Source organism: Protopterus annectens, chromosome 3.part1, assembly GCF_019279795.1.
Source record: "Protopterus annectens isolate FY-2018-M chromosome 3.part1, PAN1.0, whole genome shotgun sequence".
Taxonomy (NCBI): domain Eukaryota; kingdom Metazoa; phylum Chordata; order Ceratodontiformes; family Protopteridae; genus Protopterus; species Protopterus annectens.
In genome coordinates this window covers 742083801-742107782 of record NC_056732.1, presented here as the reverse complement: position 1 = coordinate 742107782, position 23982 = coordinate 742083801, and positions in this window count along the sequence as shown.

Below are 23982 nucleotides of genomic sequence, written 5' to 3'. Positions count from 1 at the left end.
AAACAGTGTTGTGCTTACCAGGAGCAAGACCATGGCCTTGTCCAATACCTGACTTACCTGTGAAAAGTAGAGGGAGAGGTAATGTCAATACCAATGCATTCTACAGCACAACAAGGTAATACATCCATATAGCTCACATTTACAGTAGCTATTATGTTAATTATATCGGTCAACATCTAAGCAGGAGAGTCAAACTGCAGTTAAGCCCTTCCCCTAAAGGACACAGACCTGGCACCCATGTTAAAAGTATGTAAACCATGACACACTAAACACTACAGTATTGTAAGAGTGATCAAACTAAGCTTATCTGCATGCTCCTCTGCTATGGAAACTGTGGCACCCACATCTATGATGTGAGATGTAATGGATGCCTGGGTGCTGTCATGTGTGCCTAGGTTTGTCAAGAATTCCTCAGTGGCTGAGAGTTGTTGCTCTGCTGCAGGACCTCCGCTGGTGACACCACGATCCCTGGCTACTTCTGCTGCTCTTCTGCATGCAGCATTGGTCATGTCCATTGCGCGGTGTTGAGCTTGCTCATATGTCCTGCTCTGATGACCTGCAGCATTCATGTCACGGACAAGGTCAGCCCAGACTGCTGCCCACTGTTCCCTGTTTTGCCTTTCCCTGGACAGTAGGAGTTCATGGTATTGGTGGAGGCCTTCAAGTACAATCTCATTCTCCACACCCAGGAAAGGTGTACGGCATCTTGTGTAAATGTGTCCTGAAAGAAAACAGAATGGGAACACATGTCAGGATCACACACGTGGAAGTGCACTATGTAGAGATACAGCAAGAATAGAATGGTTGGCAGTATCCACTGCTTGATCACACATGTCATATTCCACAGTATGCAAACATACTGAGTGTGTGGATACAAATAAGATACTAGGGATAGTCAGCTATTCCCATGTGTGCCATGAAAGATACTGGTGTATGATCAAACACCCAACACTGGAGTCTATTGTAGTGTGTCCCCTAGGGGCAACCCCCTAATAATATGTCAAAACAACAGTGCCAAACAGGTAGAAGTGTGCTACTACAACCAGTATAAAGGGACAGTCCCAAGAGACCAGTGTGCTACATTGACAAAAAGCATTCCACCCTTGATGTATTGTACGTTCTCTGTAGATGTAACAAATGTGGGTATCAATGACATGTCATTATCACAGTTCTAAGAAAGATTTAATGCTGTAATCCCTATTCCCTGTAAGTATATTCACTCATCTGCATCCACGCGTAAACAAAAAGGTTACATACCATCTGGAGTGCAAAACTCCTCTGTTGATATGTGGAGATATTTAAGTTTTTGCAAACAGGTGCTCTGTATGCAGAAAGTCTCATACAGAATAGTTCCCAATAGCTAGCATGTTTGCCTTTTAACATGTTTCTCATTAGCAGGTGATTCCCTCATAATCAATGTGTGGTTCTGAAATTCTAATTGCAACCAACACAGCCGATTTACACTATCATCAGCCAATGACATGCAGCCACTGTACAAGATATAAGGCCTCTATGTAGACTACAAGCCCTTTCTGATATGTTGTGCTGGACATTACTGGAGTGAGGAGACTATGTCATCCCAGAGGGTAGGTCTGTAGCAGCTACAGTTAAATAGAGATGTATGTGCTACAGGCTGTGGCTGCAGGCAATAGGCCTAGACAGAGTGTGTGAACACTTTGGAGGACAACAAGCTGTAGGTGTAACTGTGGAAGCTATGACAGCTTTGTATTAGAGGCAGAGCCAGAGTGAGGGTAGCCATTCCACTCCAATTAAGGCATGTGTTTAAGGTAAGTATGTTAGGCAACAATATCATTAACAGAGTACTAGGCTACATGTTTGTTATGTCCTTGAACAACATAGGGGATAAATATAACATTATGTCCACCATTTGGGTAACTGTCAGTCCACATGTTACAGTCTGGTACTCATTTGGAATGTGTATGCTGGCAATCCTTGTTACAAGCAGGGGCTTAATATGTGTATGTTAGCTTTTCAGCTGGGCTAATCTGCACTGTGAGTTTGAAATGACTGTGCACTGTACTCTGATAGCAGTGGGGTTTATTTGCATTACCTGAATTAAAGTCCTCTGTGAGTGCATATTAATGCATGACATGACACTTTATAGTTTTGCTACAGTGGTATGTGAAGTGTGTTCCTATCTGCAGGCCTGTGACTTCCATCAGTGACAAGTAGACATTTCATTTCTAATGCATTGTGTGGATAAAGAGTGCATGACTCAGTGATTAAGTGCTGGCTTCACAATAATGTTATTTAAATGCTACATACCACTGGATCTGATCCTAGGACTATGTGTAGTAACCTTTACTGTTTGCAAGCCATTTAACAGACTGAGCTACTGAGCCACTGTTACAGCAGGTGTATTTGCAAGATACAAGTACACACATACAGACTCTGACATACTTTTTTTACAGCCATCATTATGTGCATCGCTTTATATGGATGTATTTCTGCACCAAGGTCCCTGTTGTGCATGTATTTTCCCAGTACTGCCTTATCAGTTGGACTTGTAAATATTGCTGATAAAAGGGGACATTTACCTGCTATTAGAGACTTCAATTATGACCATTCTTGTGTGTTTGGATTGCTAGTAGTGTGCTCTTGCACAAGTCTCCACGGTGCAATCCCAATTTTTGCATTACTCTTTAAGCAAGTTTGCACGATGTGTAGGGTTGCCAGATTTCTTTGTGGCTAAAACCGGACTAAGGCCACACCCCTCGCATCACCCATAACTCCACCCTTTCCCACCCACTCTCCCATCAATGACACACCCATTTTGTGACATCACTGTGACATCAGCTGATGGGAACGCCCTCTTTTTCTGTTCCAGATGCCTACTTTCAGCCGATTTACTATGCTTTTCTGTAAAAAAACATAGTAAATCAGCCAATTGTAACAAACACTGATAGTCTGTTTCTTTTTGTGAAACAGAAAAATGGAGTTTGTACAGTGTTTTCCCAATTTCCTGACTACCAGTCCAGAGCAAAGAATTGATTTGATTTTTGTGGATAGTCCTGAAAAAAACAGATAAGTGGCATTGCGCATTGGCAATGGCAACAGGGTGATTTCCAATTTCCCACCTATTGTTCAAAGACTCAACGTTATGCTTAAATAGGGCTAGCCTAGGGATGGACTCTGCTTCACATGAATGGGAAGCTTGTTCCAGTGCATGGGGACCCTCTCTGAGACACAATTGTGTCTCATCAACATCACATGGCCTATTTATGTCACAAGCAAAATTTAAATCTTTGGATATAATGGTTCTGATACTGTTCATTTTGCGGCTGTCCAAAAGGTCCATCAATCAGTGCTGGATCCAAGGATGCCTTGTCTGCCAGACATTCTTTCTCAGTAACTTGTATGAGACCCGGTATAGTGATAGGGCTTTAAGGAGATCTGTATAAGACAATGTGTTTAGACACTGGATTCTTCTAGTAAGGAAGCTTTAAATATGTTCCAGCTGTTGTATGTATCTGGTCAAGTACATGCCAAAGAGATAGGTGCAGCTCACACATCCAGTTATTTTGTCAACTTCTCAGATTAACATCGCTAATATTTTAAAAAGTTTTCCTTGTACATGAGCAATGTCCTATAAAAAATGTAAATAAGCAACTCAAACATTGGCTTCTTACGAGTTGTTCATTCACATTAATCAGTGTCTAAAGCATCTCCCCAGATTCCACTGGTGGTTAAGTGCCATGTTAGATGTCTTTTTTTTTTCACTCTCACTCCTTAACTCCTCCTCTTGCTCCCTAGTAACCTCCTCCATCCTTCTACTTCTTCCTCATTGTACCTCCTCCTTCCTTCACACAGCTCAGTTTGCCGAATTTTCATTCAGAAACTGAATCGTGTTGGGCAAAGACATTTGGCCATTCATAAAATGGCCAGTTGTCCTTTGCAAACTTGTAGGAAAACCTATTCAGAGCTAGTCTTGACAACAAATCCATTAGACTCAGTTCAGTTTGGCCTGCTTTGCTGTGTTTGCTGCTTCCTGATGCAAATAAATGTTGTTAGAAATCTGTCAATTATGCAGCCTAATATTTGCATTGGAGTAGGCTAACTTCTGTGCAATATTCATTTGCTGAGTAAATGAACTGGTGCTTTGACCCTTTTCGGCCATGACCCAGGCCACAAAAGCAAGGACAATTAAATATATACAGAGACTACAGAGACTAAAATAGTCAATCAGCTAATTTATTTTTGGAAGGCAGGAACAGACTGAAGTAGACAAAAAAAGCTCACTCAGAACATTCAAACGTTATACAGTAACCAGTGGATGGGACTGAACTGTGTAGACCTGAGGGGTTGAGACAGTCTTAACCTCTGTCACTCTGTGCCACTGTGCCTGTGGAATTTTTTTGATCATAACTTTCAAACTTTGTGACTTGAGAGCATCCCTCACCTATATGGACTGAGAGGGTGGACAACAGATTATGCTCCCAAAGACCTGTTCTTTCATTCTGTCTGAACTCTTGTAGAGCAGCTCTGGTCTGTGGTGATGGTCAGGGAGTTGTACAGCCATACTTTGCATGCACTTGTACTGTACATTCATAGTTGGAATGTGGTCACAGTTTGGGCACTGTGTGTAGAGTGTCCATTTTTAGAGTCTGTTAGGAATAGTGCATAGTTCAGTTGAAGTTCCACATTTGTGGTATTTGGAGTTCGACTGAGCAGCCCTGATCAGGCGCTTGTTCTGTGAAATAACAGACTTAAACTCGGTGCAGGAATATGGCAGGTTAAAGAAAACTGACAGTTCACTTTTAACTGATTCTGGCGTAAGTCTGTTTCGTTCATCCATCCAAATGTTATTCATAACGCTAAACACACACTCAACGGATGCATTCTAGACTGGAACAGACAGAATGTGCTGAACAATTTTCAACATATTTGGTGCAGACTCGTGCTTGAAAAACTTACACCAAGCCTCAGCTGTGCTTGCACAGCTGTGGATAACGTCAAACACTTCACTAAGAGCTCGCACTTCATCGTGCAGGCTGTCGGATGGACGGTGGGTGGATAGAGGCGTTTGCATCCAAATGTCAATCACTTCATCAAGCGAAGGTGATCTTGTGACACTAGTCAAAGACAGTGATTTGAAGTGACGATATGGGGAATGTTCAAATGAAAACCATTTGTTCAAATATGTCATTGCTCGCTTGTACACATTCAGAGCTTCAGTTATGAACTTCTCAATGAACTGCTGTGGTAGATAACTTTTGCGCAGAGCAAAAGCTACCTTCATACCAAAAAATTTATCATCAGTCCTATTCTGCAGAGACAGCTTAAACTGTTCCATTATACCGTACAGTTCACAAGCTGTTGTTGATTTGTTCTCAAGCTTTAAAATTGTCTCTTGAAAGGATGACATAAAGAAGTGTGTAAAATATAGATACAGCTCCGACTTTGTTGGGCTGTCGTCTGGTGCCAGTTCGTTTTCCTGGTCCTTCAACATTTTCCATATCACTTTCGGACAATCAGCTTCTCCTTGAGACAAGAAATATGTTTTCAAAGGCATCCAGCACAGCAAAATTCAGTCAAGAGCCTTGAACAAACTCAACCAGCGGGTTGGAACATGTCTGATTATTTCGTGGTATTCAGACTCATAGAAATCAAAGCAGTTCTTCAGTTCTGCTCACCGCAATGCAGAGTTACTGAATTCAGAAAACACTTTCATGACGAAATTTTCAACATCAAATGACATGACCTTTAAAGCATTTTTCACACAGTTATGCATAATGTGGTCATTGCAGTGTGCTGCAATAATTTTAGGATTCTCCTCTGAAACTAACTTCTGATAAACGGAGTTGTTTATGCCATAGTTTACCGATGCATTATCTGTGGCATAAGCGGTAACATTTTGCCAAGACAATTTACATTCTGTTAAAACATGACAGAGTTGATTCTTAACAGACTTAGAGTCTTCAAATGCATCCTCGTAAAAGTCAATAACACCGAAAGAAATTCCGTTCTGCGGGGTGAAGAACTGAACACCAACCGGATAGAATTTACTGTTCCCTTTGTTAGATGCATCAGTAGCAATGGAAAATGGCAAACCAGCATGTAGCTTATCAAGGACGACTTCTAGTGAAAATGGGTACAAAACATTGTTGACTATGGTGGAAACTTTTGTTCGGCCACAGGTCATCTTTTTAACGATTTCCGAGTCATCAATTATAGACTTCATAACTTTGATACCACAGTCCTGCGCATTATATGAAATGTGATGTCTAATTCCATGATACACTTCAGCAATTTCCGCTAGGGATACTTTGTGAGATGCCGTACTGTTTGGCGATGTGAAAAATGTCTTCAGTCGTTGAGATGACGCACTAGCTTGGGAAGAAGTAGTATGCTTTTTAGTGCTTTGGTGTGCTGTAACTGCTTTTTTTCCATCATATGCAACAGTGAACGATGTTGCACAAAGCTTGCATCTAGCTTTTGTATCTTCTGTGCATTTTTGTATCCATGAAAATTCCCTTTCCCACTCTGCATTATAATAACAGATGTTTCGTTTTCGCTTCTTTGGTGGGGTAGACCTGTCTGACCATGTAGTTGGGCTGCCAAAACTCTCATTATCGTTGACATGGACACTGTTATTCCTGTCTTCCATAATAACAGTATTAATAAAGTACCTGTAGACAGTGACAGCAGACATATAATGAGTTAGTTAAACTTAAAGACAAAAAGCTGCATTAATAAAGAGTCTACACAAATACTGTGCAACTACTTTTGCATCACTGAAGTATCTGTTTCTTATGAAAGGAAAGGTCTACAAGAGGGTAGTGAGACTAGCTATGTATGTTATATGGGTTGGAGACAGTGGCATTGACAAAAAGGCAAGAGTCAGAGCTGGACGTGGCAGCGTTAAAAATGTTAAGATTTGCACTGGGTGTGACGAGGGTGGACAGGATTAGGAATAAGTATATTAGAGGGTCAGCCCAGGTTGGAAGGTTTAGAGACAAAGCTAGAGAGGCAAGATTACTTGGTTTGGACATGTGCTGAGGAGGGATGCAGAGTATATTGGGAAAAAGATGCAAAGGATGAAGCTGTCAGGTAACAGGAAACTGTGCTTTATTGTTTGCCTTCTGGGTCATCATATTGTTTTATTCTGAGGAAAAGAGGAAGGCGTAAGATAAGATTTATGGATGTGGTGAGAGAGGACATGCAGGTGGTTGGTGTGACAGAGTAAGATGCAGAGGACAGGAAGAAATTGAAACAGATGATCCGCTGTGTGGCGACCCCTAATGGGAGCAGCTGAAAGAAGAAGAATGTGAGTAGTTGCGTTGGCTGCCCTAAACACCAAAATTTAATCTGATGCCCCATTATTATTATTATTATTATTATTATTATTATTATTATTATTATTGTTGTTGTTGTTGTTTCCCTCTCTTGTTCACACACACTTAATACTCAATATATACCATGCAAAAATTATACTGACCCCTGCCCTGGGCCCTGACTCTCAAACCCTCATCATCTCCTTGGTCCTGCTAAGTCCTAAATGTTTACTTGCAGTGTCAGTGTTCAACATGTAACACACTTGCTTTTGGTTCTTGAAGATGAAAAGATTGTGAGTTCTAGTCCTACTTCAGGTGACTGGACTAATTTTTTCCATTACTGACACTGTAGTGCAGTATTAAGGGGTGCTGCACTCCGAAATGTGCTGTTCTTCAGATGAGACATTACACTGAGTTGGCAGTACCCAGGTAGATGCACAAATATATCATAGTATTTCTCAAAAAGACTAGGGGCATTTCCCCAGTGCTCTCCACAAATTTCCCCTAGTTAAATAACACCTTGAGTCTCACCTGAAGAGATACGACCAGCCTAGAGGAACTAACCTAGTCAGCAAAGGACAGACAGATAAGAGACAGAGAGACAGACAGATACAATTGTCTATTCATGTACAATTATCTTAAGATACAACAAGAGGAATTCTCAGACTGGATTTCTATGATATTAATCATGAATACAAATACTGTAAGAGATTGCCAGTCCAAACAGTTCAGTACCACTGAGCAACGAGTGCCAGTCAGAAGAAATGACTGTTGGGATACCCCCCCCCCCCCAGTGTTCACACCTGCTTTTGACTATGGGGCATCCATCAGCAGCATCGGACTTGGGTGAAATATGAAGTCTCTGAGTTTTACTTTGCAAAAGAAACAAGTCATGTGTTTTAATATTATAGTTATGTCAGACATTGCTCTCTATAAGATAGTTTGATTATTGGGCAATATGGAAGAGGGAGGTGGGAATGAACAACATGAAATAACTCATCCCTCTCCACATAATTGTTAAAACTTGAAATAGCAATTTTTTTAATAAGCATTACATTTTAGCCCTGGGTGCTAATTATTTAAAAGTCAAGCACTGTATAACAAGTAGACTTTTAGCTTGGGTAACATATCATACTTTTTATGTCTCAAAAACTAGACACTGCCCTCAAAAAAATAAATATAAGCACCTGAGGAGTTATCTAACAAAGATACACATGCGGAAACTGAATGATCAATACAGTATTGTGTTTTATTTATCTGACTGTCATGACAAGACCTTTAGGTATCACAAAAAAACAAGGATTACTTAAGTAAGGATTACAGAAATCCCATTCTACAGAGAATTGGGATAAGCAAATCTTGGATATGGCTTTGGAGCATAATTGTCAGATGCAGTAAAGAATCACAGAAGTGCTTGTAATTGTTTTTGTTTGTTAATTTATTAGAAGGTCACCATCAGCCAGTGCCCTGAATGCACTTTGTTGACAGCAGGAACTGCCCCATAACTGGCACGCGGATATACTGTCAGCATAGGTAACAGAGACTCAAACTACACGGACTTGAATACTCATGTAGCTGACATGTACTTTGCCTAGCAGCACGCACCCCAGTATCTGGGAACACGCCTTAACATCACTACATACTTATAGGTATGACATTATTCAGGTCAGAAGGTGACACAGGACCAATTTGTGAAAGCTGAGATCACTTGCTGAGATCACTTTCCAAAGCTCTGTCGTCTGGCAGTATTTACAAGTTAGCACAAAGCCAACATTTTATAAAAGAAGGAAAATATAGGGACATTACTGACAATTAGAAAATGACTGACATGCCCATGTGCTTCCTGAAAAGAAAAAAGCCTAGAGCAGGAGTTCACCTACCAAGATATTTTATAAGACCTAAGTACTTCTGCCATTCCCAAGGTTCATGTCATCGAAACGGTCAAAATTCCCTTGCCTAGGGTAAACCCTTTACACTAATTAAATGTGATCTTTTTCAAGAAATGGAAGGACTGCAACATGTTCACTCTATATATATATATATATATATATATATATATATAGGTTCATAGGTTCATAGGTTCATACTAGGCTATCTGCCCGAGGGCATTTACAAGCCTAGCCCATAGTTTTGTGGCTTACGCCACCCCTTTAGTATGGGGAACTATACCCATTATTTTGCTGTGCCTCTGTTGAGCAGTGACACTGAGGTAATCCCTGGGGTATATCTGCGATCTCCCATCCTCTGCCTCTGAGGAAAGGGAAAGTCTGTGCATATATGAAGTATTAACTGGATGCACTATTCAAAGAGATTACTGATATGATCCAAGCACCTTTACATCCTTAGAGTGCTATTGGTTTTCTGCACACACCAGCTCTTTAAGGCAATGAAAATGGTTACACAGTATATATGGTTGTATATATATGTCAGACTGAGCCTTACTAGTCTGTCATCATCATCCTCTACTGTACTGACAGTCTGACACAGACTTTCCCTTTCCTCAGAGGCAGAGACTAGCAGGAGGACATTGGCCTAATATAATGTTATGTATAAAAAGGCTATAATTATGATGAATTAAAACAAAAAAGAGAGAATAACCTGACCTGACCTAGGCTGGCTATCTAATTATTCTGCCGTAGACTTGGTCTGAAAGTTTTTATACTGTCCAGTCCGTATGTGGTGGTGACACACCCCCTAGTAGTAGGCTCTTGCTCTTCAATGATTCACACTGGACTGTGCTGCTTAAAATTTTCGCGCGATTAATTCCATTCCACACTGATGAGTGGTGGAATAAGCACGCACGCACGCATGATTGATGAGTCTAACTAAGCCAGTCTTAAAGGAAAAGGGGAGAGAACACAGGCGGCGGTAATTGTTTTCAGTTTTTTTCAGTCCTCGACTCCTCGTCACATAAACTGTAGTCATGTGCGAGGAAACCAACAGTTGCCATGGAAATTGTGTGATGCTGTAGACTCTTGCAAAGACAGGAAAGTGTGAAATATAGTTTGTTTTCGGGATGTATAAGTTATGTGCGAGGAAACCAACAGTTGCCATGGAAATTGTGTGATGCTGTGTAGACTCTTGCAAAGACAGGAAAGTGTGAAATATAGTTTGTTTTCGGGATGTATAAGTTTAGATATTTAGTATAGTATAGTAAATGAAAAAAAAATCTGAAACACAGAGAACGCTGATATGTGCATATGTCTCACTCTCTAGCGCTCTAAAAACTCCGCTTGATTCAGTTCACATACCTTCCCATTCCATGTGTCAACTATCTAGAGCCAAAGTTTACACTGCCGGGTGGCTACTACTAGAATTGCCCAGTGTTGTTGGCTACAGACAAGGGGGCTGGTACTGTTTTTTCTCCCCTTTACAATCTGTTCTGCAATGGTTAACTGTGATGGAGATCCCGGTGCACAGTAGCTGGGAATGTCGCATTGAGAAGCCAGAGGTAGTGGGTGCCTGTTGAAGCAGCGCAAGGGGCAGTGGGTGCCATGGGTCCCCTCTGAGAGAGGCACATGAAGCATGACTCCTGGCTGCTGCTATGGCAATGGCAGCGGCGGCGGTGAGGCGACTCTCCCTCCCACTTCCTGCTCTGTGTGTAGCGAGCTTCGGTGGACTCCATTGTGCCATGTAGTCCCTTCTCCAAGCCTTTGACTCTACAGTCACCTATGCTTGAGGCTAATATCTCGAGTTTTGAATGGCATCTTTGGGCAATGACAGTGCAATAGATGTGAAATGAACTAATGGTTCAGGTCAGCCTAATGAAGATACGTTTTGGTGGCTTGAACTGAACGCTAAAATCCTGCAATCTAAAGTGCATTCCTTTTAAAGCTACACTCTTGTTTTTAATGTTTGAATAAACATATTTTGCACATGTATTACTTCTATAATTTAAAAGTGATGATAACTGCTTAGAATTTTGATGGGACAGTGGCGCAAGAACGATCTTAAATACCTTTTGTCTCCATTCTGTCTTCTACAGTTTGAAAGTAATCGTCAGCAAAGTAAATGATTGAAGTCTTGCTTTTTTACTTTTCTTAATGGTCAGTAACGTCTTGTTAGCTGTGAGAGTGCATATTACTTCCAGATTTGGGAATTCAGTTGCTTAAGGGCCTTAATTTGGGAACCTAGGATTCAGTCCAGAATAGTGTAGCCGGAGATTGTTTATGTTAAGACACACCATCGTGCATCCTACAAGTGTGTGGGCAGTGCCAACTTGACTTGACATCCCAATGGTGCTTTCAGTTAAGTGTTTGACATTTTTCTTTTTTCAGTTGTTATTGTAATGCTGTACTTTCTAATCTTTAAAAAGGATGAAGCATAAAAAATGAAATTTGAATGGGTACTACTGACCTAATGCCTGTGAAAGATCATGCATATCCAACAAGGGTTGAACCTCCCTTATACAATTTTAAGTGCCTTATATTCTCCCCTTCTCGGAACTGTGCCCAAATCGTTTTACAGAGATGGGAAAATCCGTAACGAACTAACGAACGAGGTAAGTTCAGTGACCGGGTGGTTTGGTTAACTAACGTTTTATAGTCAAACTATGTACCTTAACAGGAGTTAATGTTTATATTTAATTTGTGGAAAACGATACTGGCTAGCCTTGATGTGGTACCATCCACACACACACAGTCAATTTAGAGTGTCCAGTTCACCTGCTGGCTGCCTGCTGCATATCTTTGGAGTGTGGGAGGAAAACAGGGCACCCAGAGCAGGAAACCAATGTGAACACAGGGAGGACATATCATGCAGCAGACTCGGGACTGAGAAACTGTTGCTGTGAAGTGAGGTGGTTGACATCGTATGTTGTAACTTGCGGTGCAAATTGTTTCAGACACAACACAACTAGCTGGAAGAACAGTGTCTTTCATTGTTCCAGAGGCTCGATTAAGCAGCTCTTTATCAGGATAATATGCTTGCTACGGTTGCTACGCTACGCTACCTAGCGTAGAGATGGACACGTAACGTTTAACACAAGCTCTTTCCTTATGTAATGCTTTCTGCTTTCTGTTTTTGGTATTTGTGGGTCGGTATTTTGTTGAATCACATGACTGCAAAAAAAAAAAAAAAAAAAAAACGGACTTCACGAGTCCAGTTTTGATACATTTTTTTAACCGGACAGTTTGTCTGAAAACCGGACAGTCCTGTCAAAAAACGGACAGCTGGCAACCCTAAATGTGGCATGATGTGCAGCTCCACTGAAACATGCTTAATGGCTGTAACTTGCAATTACTATGTTTTGCTTAAACCACCTGTTTTAATTAACAGGTGCATGGCATGGCAGGTTAATGCAGTAGTCTAAAGGTGCAATGGTCTTGGAGTCGAAATAGGGGACAGGTGTTTATATTTTATACATGTTTATTATTTAAAACACATATATCAATATAGCTCCATTTAGCTGAGCTTAGCAAAGTTGCATGGTGCATCGCACATTGTCACACTTAAAATATATAAAAAGAAAAGAAAAATGGGGATATAGGAAAGTGGTGAAATGGGGTGCAAGCAGAGGGAAACATAATGAAAGGCAGGTAGGTATGTGCAGGAAGGGTATAGGAAAGAACCATAGCTATCCATTTCCTGTACAGCAACAACTGTGCACTTTGACATAATTTGTAGATGACTTTGGACTCTAACCCCCAAAGAGAGGGGTTAGGACAACATAATTATGCTGTTAAGACAATTGGACCAAATTATTTGTGTCCAGTGGATATGTGTGCAAAATTAAAACTATACATGTGAAGAAACTTTTGGGGATGACAGGTATGCATTTTTTTTAAGGTGAGAGTGGAATGTTGGGGAAGGGACATAGGTACCTGGGCGGTAGGTAAGTTGGGTAGGTGAGGAAGCTTTTGCAGACAGGCATGACAGACAAGATAGCAGACAGGGATGGTGTGTAACACAAGAGGGGTTAAACACCTTGGATGGGGAGGGTGTTGTGGAATCCCAGTCCAATGTGCTTCCACAAGGTAGCAGCATTACTCACATGCCTACCCACAGGACTGTCAACACTGGTCTGTCACTGCCCCGAGGGTGGCAGTGGTGGAGGCTGGGTTCCGGGGTGAGCTTGCCCCACCAAGGTGGCCAGCATGCTCTCCATCCAATGCAGGCATCATCCCAACCCACAGTAGATGTTCCTGCTCACCAAACCCAGCAGTTCATCACAGGTGACAACTCCCCCTCCACTACCGCTCCCAGAGGGGTGCCCATCCTCATCCCATGGGGTGGTACTACCCAATGTCGCAAGTAGTGTAGGGACAGCAGAGGGGGCACCACCAGGCTGGGTTCCAGATGTGCTGGGACCAGGTGCCATGGTCAGAGGAGGCTTAGTAGGTGAATCACGAGTAACCCGCTGACCTTGATGCGCTTTAGTAAAGTAGTTATAATAATAAGTTAAAGTTAGTAATATCCAAACCAATGTTAGTTTTAACAGAATGGAATATAATATTTATTAATCCAAAAATATATATAAAGGTCTATTATGCGTAGTACAACATTAAGTAACGTAACAGTAAGTATGTTAACAGCAAACCAGTATGAATTAAACCACAAGGCCAGTAAAACAGATAGTGTAACAAAATATGTTAATATTAAGTCATAATAATAAATAACAATAATAAATTAAAGAAGATAATTGGTGGGGAGAGAGAGAAAAACATACCATTAGTTACCTCACAGGTAACATTACTTCACATAGTGCAACTATTACTTCTACAGGTGCGCAGTATCAGTTGTGAGTACAGTGACTACAATTCTTCTATAGCTGATGTAGAACATACATACCTCTCAAGCTGTTAGCATGGGGCAGTATGGGCCAAGCAGTAAAAAATGCAGGTTCACAACTACACAGAACAATTTCACATAATGAGGACTTACATAACTACCAAGGTGTTATGCAAATGGATTTGAAAATATATAACATTCCAGGTAATCATTTGTGTGGTAATCATGGAACAGACAGATTAGGCAGCTCTAATTACATTACGTAAAATCATGACAGTTGAGAGGCATGTTTCTGTACATTAAGTAAACTAGACAGGCATCATGGCTTAGTTGGCAGGAATGGGAGTATGACCCAATAGCTTTGACTGCAGGGGACATCTGTAAATAATGTAACAACTGACTGCAGCAACTTAAAACAAACGTGCAATGACTACAGCCCTATTGCAAATATTTAGTCAGATTTATTTAGGAAACCACAATACTGCTTAATACTTTATTGATATTGCTGATAATTCTCTGTGAAATCTACACACACTATCTGCTCAACAAAATTTCTTTCACCCCCAAAATCATCCATGACCCCAATAACTGTGCAGCAATTTCTACCCTAGTCCAACTACAGGTAAACACCAGGCCCCTTAGGTCTTCTGATAAGCCACTGCTCAAAATTACACAATCTCTCAACTACCATGGTGACTTCCTCTACTCTAATTAAATAGCCAAGTCCTGGAATGCTCTCTCTCTAAGCATTCAAACCACACCCTGCTATTCTTCCTTCAAAATAAAGCTAAATGAATACCTTATAGATAACTAGCTCTGCCCATACTTTTCACCAGGATAATCTCAGCTCTCCTACTACCTTTTCTCCACACACTCTGTCATGTTTTACTGCTCAGCTTATTTTCTAATGTCACTACTAAAATGATTTATGTTACTCAATGGCACATTTTATTGTGCATCATATGTAGCTGTAACAATGCTCCAAGTCAGCTTCAACTTTTATACTCAGTCAACCAAAAAAACAATGATCTACTGCTCAAAGATTCATGCTTTAAGAACCTATGGATTAATGTTCTAATTTTTGATACTTTATTTCCTCTGTATCACTATGTCTTTGTATTAATTGTACTATGCTTGTTTCATTTTTGTTGTATGTTATAATATTCTCACTCCTGTTCTTATTTTTAATATGTATTAATATTTTAGTTTTTACTTCTATGTATCTTAGTTCTGGAGACTTTCTCCCCATGTCTCCATTGAAAACAGGCTACTTGCCCAGTCGGACACTGCTTGGTTAGCAAATGTAATAAATAAATAAATAAAGTGGGCTACCTCAGCCATATAATTTTTATTCCTGGAGTGGGAGAGAATGAGAGCATTATATGGCTGAAATTGGCATGGAGGAAGCCTTGAACCATACTATGAGTTGATGAATACATTTTACAGGACTTTCCTTTTGCATTGTAGATCTATCACAATTTTATACTTGACTGCAGTGACAATAGAGCACACATGCAATGAATGCAGCTATGCTGAAAATATTAAGACAGATTTATTTAGGAATCCATAATGCTGCTTAACACTTTATTGGTATTACTGATAATTCTCTGTGAAATCTACACACACACTATCTGTTCATAATGTGGATTATCTCAGCCATATACCTTTTGTTCCTGGAGTGGAAGAAAATGAGAGCATTATGTGACTGAAAATGGCCTGGAGACAACTGTGAACTGTACTAAGAGTTGATCAATACATTTTTCAGGCCATTAGTTGTACACTTGACTGCATCAACCTTACTATAGACATTCAATGCATACATCTCTAGTGTAATTATGTTATGACACCACAACCCTGCTTTACACCTTTTGATTACTGTTATTGGTATTGTTTATTGTTTATTGCAATACAGTTGCTATTGTTCATTTATCGCACTACAATTCTAATTTTCCATTTATTGCACTGCAGTTCTAATTGCCCATTTATTGCACTACAGTTTTTATTGTTTATTCTTTATTGCATTACATTTTTATTCTTTATTGCAGTACATTTTTATTCTTTATTGCATATTGCAGTACAGTTAGCATAATATATCTGTACTTACCACACTCATGGCACAACCTGGCCAGGTGCTCAGCATGGGACTGAATATTGCAAGTCCTCTCAGCTGCAGCTGTTAGGAAAGAAGTACACCATTATGATACCAGTTTTGCATACATTCAGCTTGCATTTTGGTAAAGCAGTGGAAAAAATACTTACATTTGTGGATCATGCTCGGCCCTAGCTTGTTGGACCCAGGGGTCCAATGTTCTCCTCTTTCTCTGCTTCAGGTCATCATAATGGTGATGGCATGGCTCACCACTGTGGGGGAATACCAGTAGCACTGGTAAGATCCATGGCCAACCAATCCCAGGCCACAGCCTTATACTCTGAGCCCTGATAACCACCCTGCAGCAGCCTATGTTCATAACTGCACATAAGGAGTACAACAAAAATCATGGACTCCTGCACACTCCATCTCTACACCCAAAAGTGCAAACCATCTCCATCACCACCTGGCATGTCAGCAGATAACCAGACTCCAACAAATGGTGCAGAATTCCAGCCTATTAGCCTTAATATAGGCTGTTTTCCTGCCCTTACACATCATTTAGCAACATTTTAAAAAGTGTTGCGGTGCTTAGCATCACTCAAACCAGCTAAGTGAAGCTGAGCATTGTGAAAACTTGCACAACAATGGTTTTAGCAAAGCTTCGTAACATGAAAACAATATTAGCCATTAATCACATTTAAGTAGTGCTTAGCACTGTGCAGCTCTCCCAAATGTAAAAATATTGATTTTAATTGAAAATATATTTTACATTTCATTCAACAAATGATATGTGTGGTAGGGACGTGAATCCAAGACCTACAAAGCTTTAAACTGTCAGTCTACCCATTTAGCTACTTGGATAATATATAAAGTAGTATACCTTCACATATATGTCGCCTCACAGTAAGATGCTGTCTGGTTCAATTCTCAGCTAGAGCGTCTTCTGCGTGGAGACATGCGTGAATGGGCGTACCTTTGTTGAAGGTTGTGCATCAGGGCTGGTAACTCAGCATGTAAAAGTCAACTACCAATCATTAGCGGACCGGAGTTCTGCTGTGGTGACCCCTAACCAGGAAAAGCTGAAAGACACAACAGCAACAACCTTCACATATATTACTAAGCAATCATGGCATGCCACACAAACAGGCTTAAACAAAAGCAGAAATAAATAATTAATTACATCTGGTTTCTATTTTTAGAAGTCTGGCAGGTGTCTACTGTCTATGTGTAAGTGTTGCTTGGCACTGCTGCATTCCGTGCCACACTGCACAAGGAGACAGTAAAAAAAAAAAATTAAAAAACAGATATTAGAATTAATTACATCCAGTTTCTAATTTTAGATGTCTGGCAGGTGTCAACCGTCTATGTGTAAGCACAGCTTAGCATTGCTGCGCTCCGCTTCACTCTGTGCAAATGGCCATTAAAAAAATAAATAAATAACACTTTATAAATTTAATACACAAACTACTAGTACACAGCAAATTTCAACAGTAGCACAGAAAATTACAGGGAGCCTAACCATGTACATAACATCTGGCTAGTCTCTACACTTCTGCCTATATGGATTCAACATCCCTGTTACTATGCTTTCCCTCAGCAGCATACCATGATTAATATGCATAGCATGCTGCCAAGGGGAACCATGAACTTGTACATGGGTACATTCTGCGTAGGTCTACACAGAATCTACATGAATTTTATTAAATCCTGTGGATTCTAAAGTTCCAAACATTAAATGCATATAAATGCATACAGAGCAAATATAAATTTGAGGGAAAATTGTAGCAACTTATATAATTCAGATATGAAATGTCCATATAAATAGTTATCACTGCAAATTTATTACCATATAGGTTCATAGGTTCATAGGCATTTACTAGGCTAATGACCACAATGGCCTTTTTAAGCCTAGCCATGCATCCTAAACCTCTGACAAGTTCTGATACCCTTGATAAGTGTAATCATGAGCCTGGGAGATGAGCCATTTGTAGGGTACCTGTGTCCATTAGAGGCATAGGTGCCAAACTAGAAATGAATTTCCAGTTTCCCTTCCAATTGTCCAAGTTGCACTTGAATTGGGTTAGGGAGGAACTCTGCTTCACATGGATGTGGAACCTGTTCCATAGATGGGGTAGTCTCTGTGATGCATATCTATCTCTCCATCAGGTGCTATTTATATCACAGGCAATGCTTAAGTCTTTAGAATGGGTAATTTTGGTGCTGTTTATTTTGTGGATATGCAAGAGGTCCAATAGAGTGGGTCTGACAATGCCCTGTATGCCAGGCATAGATCTCCCTTCAAAAGCCTGTAGGAGACAGAATACAGGGATAGTGCCTTGAGGTGGCCTGCATAGGACATTTTACGTACGGCCTGTATTCTTTTAGTGAGGAAGCTCTGTGGGCATTCCAATTGTTGGATATGTCTGGTTAGGTACATACCAGTGGGGGCATTGTACACAATAATATGTCTGATGAATGCTGAATACAGTGGAACAATGACTTCCTTGGACCTAGATGCCATACCTTTGTTTGTAAGTTGCACAGCATAGAATTATTTCCTCACCACTTTATACAAGTGATGGTCAAAGGCCAGATTACTATCTATGTGTGTCTCTAAGTCCCTGACAACTGGGTCAACTCTAAGGGTTCGGTTTTTAATACAATAGTTACCAGGGATGGATGACTTCCCAAAGGATATTATTATGCATTTCTTGGTATTTAGTTTTAGTCCATAGCTCTGACATCAGTTGTTTGCCTGTGTCAGCCCCTCCTGGAGAAAATTTGTGTCAGTGTGAGATTCATTCACAGGTCCTAATTTGCAATCATGTGCACATTTAGTCAGCCAGAAACCACTGACATTGGCCTTGACTTCTGAGAAGTAAATGCCAAAAAGGAGCAGTTCAAGAACTGATCCTTGAGGGACTCCACTTGTGACTGGCTTCTTTGCAGAGGTGGACTCCCCAATTCTAACTTCCTGGATCCTATCTGTGAGCCAGTTGGCTATCCACCAGCTGACATACAGGTTTGTATCTAACCTCTTGAGTTTGTCAACAATGCTCGAGTGGGGTATTGCATCGAATGCCTTGGCCAGGTCATGGTAGGCAGTGTGAACTATTTTGACCTCATCCATTGCTTTTGTGACCTGCTCAAAGGAGTCCACCAGGTTGAGTAGGCATGATTTGCCCTTGACAAAACCAAACTGGGTTGGGTCCAGTGTCTGGAGGTTTACTTTATCTCTATTTTTCATCTCCATGATAATTCTTTCCATGGCTTTACATATAAGACTAGTGAGACTTATGGCTGTGTAGTTTCCAGGGTCTGTATATCGCCCACCTTTGTGCAGAGGGATGACTGTTGCCTTTCACCATTTATGAGGCATATTTGGTGGCTACAATTGAATAGACTTCCAGAGGCCCTGATAGGTCATATTTCATGCTATTTAGAAGGCATCCTGGGATATTGTCTAGGCCCTTTGATGCAGTGTTCTTGGTCTTAGAGAGAGTATTAAGGAGCTGTTCCCTAGCAATAGTAAGGGGAGTTATATTTGATAATATTTCCTGAGGGAAGGTTGATGGGGATAGAGGGGTAAAGTTGGAGCTGTATTTATCAACCAGGAGGTTTGCTATATTGGCACAGTGGTGCAGCGATAACATTGAGCATCACAGCAGGATGTTCTCCAGTTTGATTCTTGGCTGGGGTGCCTTCTGTGTGGAGTCTGTATGTCCTCCCTGCATTCGTGTGGGTTTCCTCTGGATGCTCCAGTTTCCTCCCACATTACAAAGACATGCATTTGAAGCATTTCGCCCTGGGCCTCCACTGAAAATTGGCTTTGTTCCAAGTCGAACTTTCCCAGTAAACAAATATTAAATAAATAATGAAATTGTCTGGTTCAGTATAGGTGACTCAATTTAGAATGAGCTCTGCACACAATTGTGTATTGCCTTTGAGGTTGCCAACATGGCTAAAGGATGCTTTATGGTTGTCCTTGGCCTGGGAGACTAAACTTACCTCCAGTTTGGCTTTGTTAGACTTTGTCTGTCCTCGGAGTTGTCTGTTTGGTTTGATGAGAGTGTTTTTATCCTGCTAGGTGTGGCACCTCCTAATTTTTGCCATAATCTTCTTCCTCCTGTTATACAGCCTATTGATTTTGTGATCCCACCAGGGTGGCTTGTTTTTTGAGTTAGTTCTGTACTTTTTCCTGGTGGGTACAACTGCCTCTATGCAGCTATTAACATGCTTGTAAAGGTTTCTGTAAACAGTTCTGCATAGGCAGCAGTATTCTCAGGGTTATTGGGGCTTGGAATTTTGCCAGGTTCTTGCTTAATAGCAGGAGGTTAGCCTTAGAATAGTTCATGAATATTCCAGGTTTAGCTGGGGGTGCAGGTTTTATTTTTATTTCAAAGGAGACCATTTTGTGGTCAGACCTTACCAGGGAAGGCATTACAGTAGGAGGTGTGCAGCATTCTCCCTTATTAGTGAGGACCAGATCCAGTATGATTGCACCCCTGGTTGGTGTATTGACTATCTGGTCCAGGGAGTTTGTGTTTACAAAATCCAGGAATCTCTGTGCATCTACGTTTGGTGTCATATAGGATTCCCAGTTAATAGAGGGGTAATTAAAGTCACCCATGAATATAGTATTGGGTTGGATGGTTAGTGTTTCTAATAAGTTTAAATACATTGTATGGGTTTTCTGGGTCATGGAAGGGGACCTATAGCTTGCAAGGAAGTGGTACTGGATTTTGCCTATGGTAATTTGAACATGGAGCAGCTCAAGTGTATTGTCCTGTTTGACCAGCCTTGAAGTACATTTATTTTTGATGTAAATAGAGACACTTCCACCTTTAGTCCCTGCCTGTGAAGTAGCTGGCCTATATGTGTGGAAGGCATTATAACCTTACACTGTTGGTGTGCCCTCCGTGGCTTTAAACCATGTCTCAGTGACTGCACAGACATCAGCATTCTCTAGGGTAAAGAGAGCTTCTAGGGAGTGGAGTTTTCTGTTTAGGCTCCTAGCATTGAGCAGTAATACCTTTAGATGTTCTTGGTTTTCATCTCCTATGTTAGAAGTACTTTCAGTTTGGCATTGCCTAAAAAAAAGACACTATGGGGGAAGACAATGTTTTAGTTAATATTCAAAAGCCTGGATGGGAGAGGTGCAGACCATCCCTTGCAAAGCATTGTGGTCTGTTGCCCATCTTCTTCCATGTTGACAAATATTGCACCCCCTTAGAATGACACCAGAAACTAAGCCGATTATTAAAGTCAATCATCTTTTGTTCATATTGTGCCATTATCCTTGGAGAAGGTAAAATGCTGCTCAATGTAAGGCTCATACCAGCCTGAGACACACATTCTGAGAACTCCACGATGTCTCTCTTTATAAAGTTTAGGGAGGTATGCCTCAGGTCATTTACTCCCACATGGACTATAACTGAGTCATATTGGTAATTGCGGTCCAATGACCTGAGTGCATGTGTACTCTGGCAGATCCTAGCCCCTGAAACGCAACTGACCATGACTTTCTCCTTATCCAACCTAGTGGGAGGGGCATCAGTGTGAGTCATAATGGAGTCTCAAATGACTAGAATGTTATAGTTATAACTGCAAATTTACTCACTTCAAGATAATTTCTAAATTACTTAACTATAAACAATACAATGCAATAACAAATAAGTTATCTATTACATTTTTAGTTGCTTTTTATGTTGTAAATGCAGTAATGTGATATACCAGCCATTATTGGGTGGTGCAGTGGTACAGTGGTTAGTGTTGTGTGTTGTTGCCTCCCAGCAAGAGCTTTTCTGGTTCAATTCTCAGCTGGGATGCCTTCTGTGCAGAGTCTGCATGCCCTATTTGCATTTGTCTGGGTTTCCTTCCACATTCTAAAGACATGCATTTGGAATGTTTCTCCCTGGGCTTCCACTGAAAATGGGCTTTTTCCCAGTAAACAAATGTTAAATAAATAAATTATGATTTTGTCTCGGTCACTGCTATTTTAACACAAATTGATATACCAAATATGGGTATCAATAGTATGCAGTAATTAAATGTAGCAGTAGCTCATAAAGTGGATTTTATTGTTAAGAATAACCACCACAAAGAAAACAACAAAATATATAATGTATATCTTTTTTTAACTCTGTATAAATTGATTTACACTATATGACCACCCTGTGATACAGCAGAGTGGCATGAGCAATGGACATATAAAATGCAAAACTGTTATTTCAGGCAATCCTGATGTGTAGGAAAACCGATTATTTCTCTTTGAAACAGGTGTTGTTTGCTTAGGCACACTATTCACTAGTTTACTGACCCACTGTGCAGAAAGTCATGCTTTAATATCTTGATGTTAAGGTGTAGCCCTTTAAAAATGGAGGCATTATAATATATTTATTACTTTCTCATCTGTGTGTGTATGACTGCTACTGCAAATGTATTGCTATTAACGAATTAATTTGGAAGTCAGAATTTTTAATTTTAGGTTATGGCCAAATTAGTCAACCCTTGAGAATATAAGGTAGTATGAGGTATATGCAAATATTATGTTTTTCTCAACAAGCTAACAAGAAAAATAACTTAACTCTTGGGAATACCTTTGTCAACTATTACAGTTAGGAATGTTTTTTTTTTCAGTTTTTGGATGTGATAGTTTAGCACATTTTAATAATTGTTGACTTTGATATAAAAAGTATCTTTAATTGGTTGTTATGTTTAGATTTTTGACATGATTGGTTACAGATAATATATATTATATCAGAATATTAGATGAGTATCACACTGATCAGGAGAAATTGAGCAATGGGACAAAAATGGCAGATAATAGGATAAGTATGTTGACTCTGTCAGTCATATCATACTTAAGTTGACTGTAGAAAACAACAAGGGCCTTGGCATATATTTGAACTGTGTAGCAGTTTGTGGATTTACAAATCATGCTGCAAGTGTTGAGCTTTATATGACTTCAAAGTATACTGAATGCAGGCTACCCATTTGGTCTCTAACTGGTAGTAATGACTATGACTATTATAATCTAAACATACCACATTTCAGTTTAGTTATTCATTATATGTTAATCAAGCTAGGCAGTCGTCCATACAAGCCATTTCAGATTCCACCTTGGAGCAGTGTCTGATTAATTTACTTACTCAGTATCACACAGTGGACATACTGGAGACTGAGGGAATCACACCCTGTTCCACAGGAAGCAGCATATTAACCCCTGGGACCAATCTTCTGTGCTGACAGGCACTCAGTCTCCGTTTCCCTTTTCCTCTTTTTTTCTATAAATTCCCAATGTTTCCCTTTTCTTTTGCATAATCTAAGCTGAAAACATTCTATCTATACCTTTCAATGTTAAAACTTTCTCTTACCATCATATTCTGAACTACTATCTTACCTTCAGATGTTCTTGGACTGTGGCATTGTGGGCCAAGTGTGTGGCTATTGAAATACTACTTAATTAATATAAACCTCTGAACCTTTTAATCTATGACTCAGTCATGAGGCTGACTGAAAAATACCCCTGCCAGGAATGACATAATGTTATAAAAAAGTGCAAAATTATCATGTATATCTAAGTCAGTCATAATTCCATTTTTTATACCAGCAACCAAATTAATTCAGAACTGTACTGTCAATATAATGCAGTGCTATAAATATTCCATCCTAGTACCTGACAGTTAAAGTAAGCTTACAGGTAGATGGTATTTACTGTGTACAAACAGTAGCTATGCACAATGTATTTCTTTATCATTCTGTTTTCTTGCATGAATACAAATTAATCCATTAAAGTTTAGTGCAAGATAGCTTACTTTTCACTAACTGACATTTTGATTGAAGACTTTGAAAATATATTAGTGT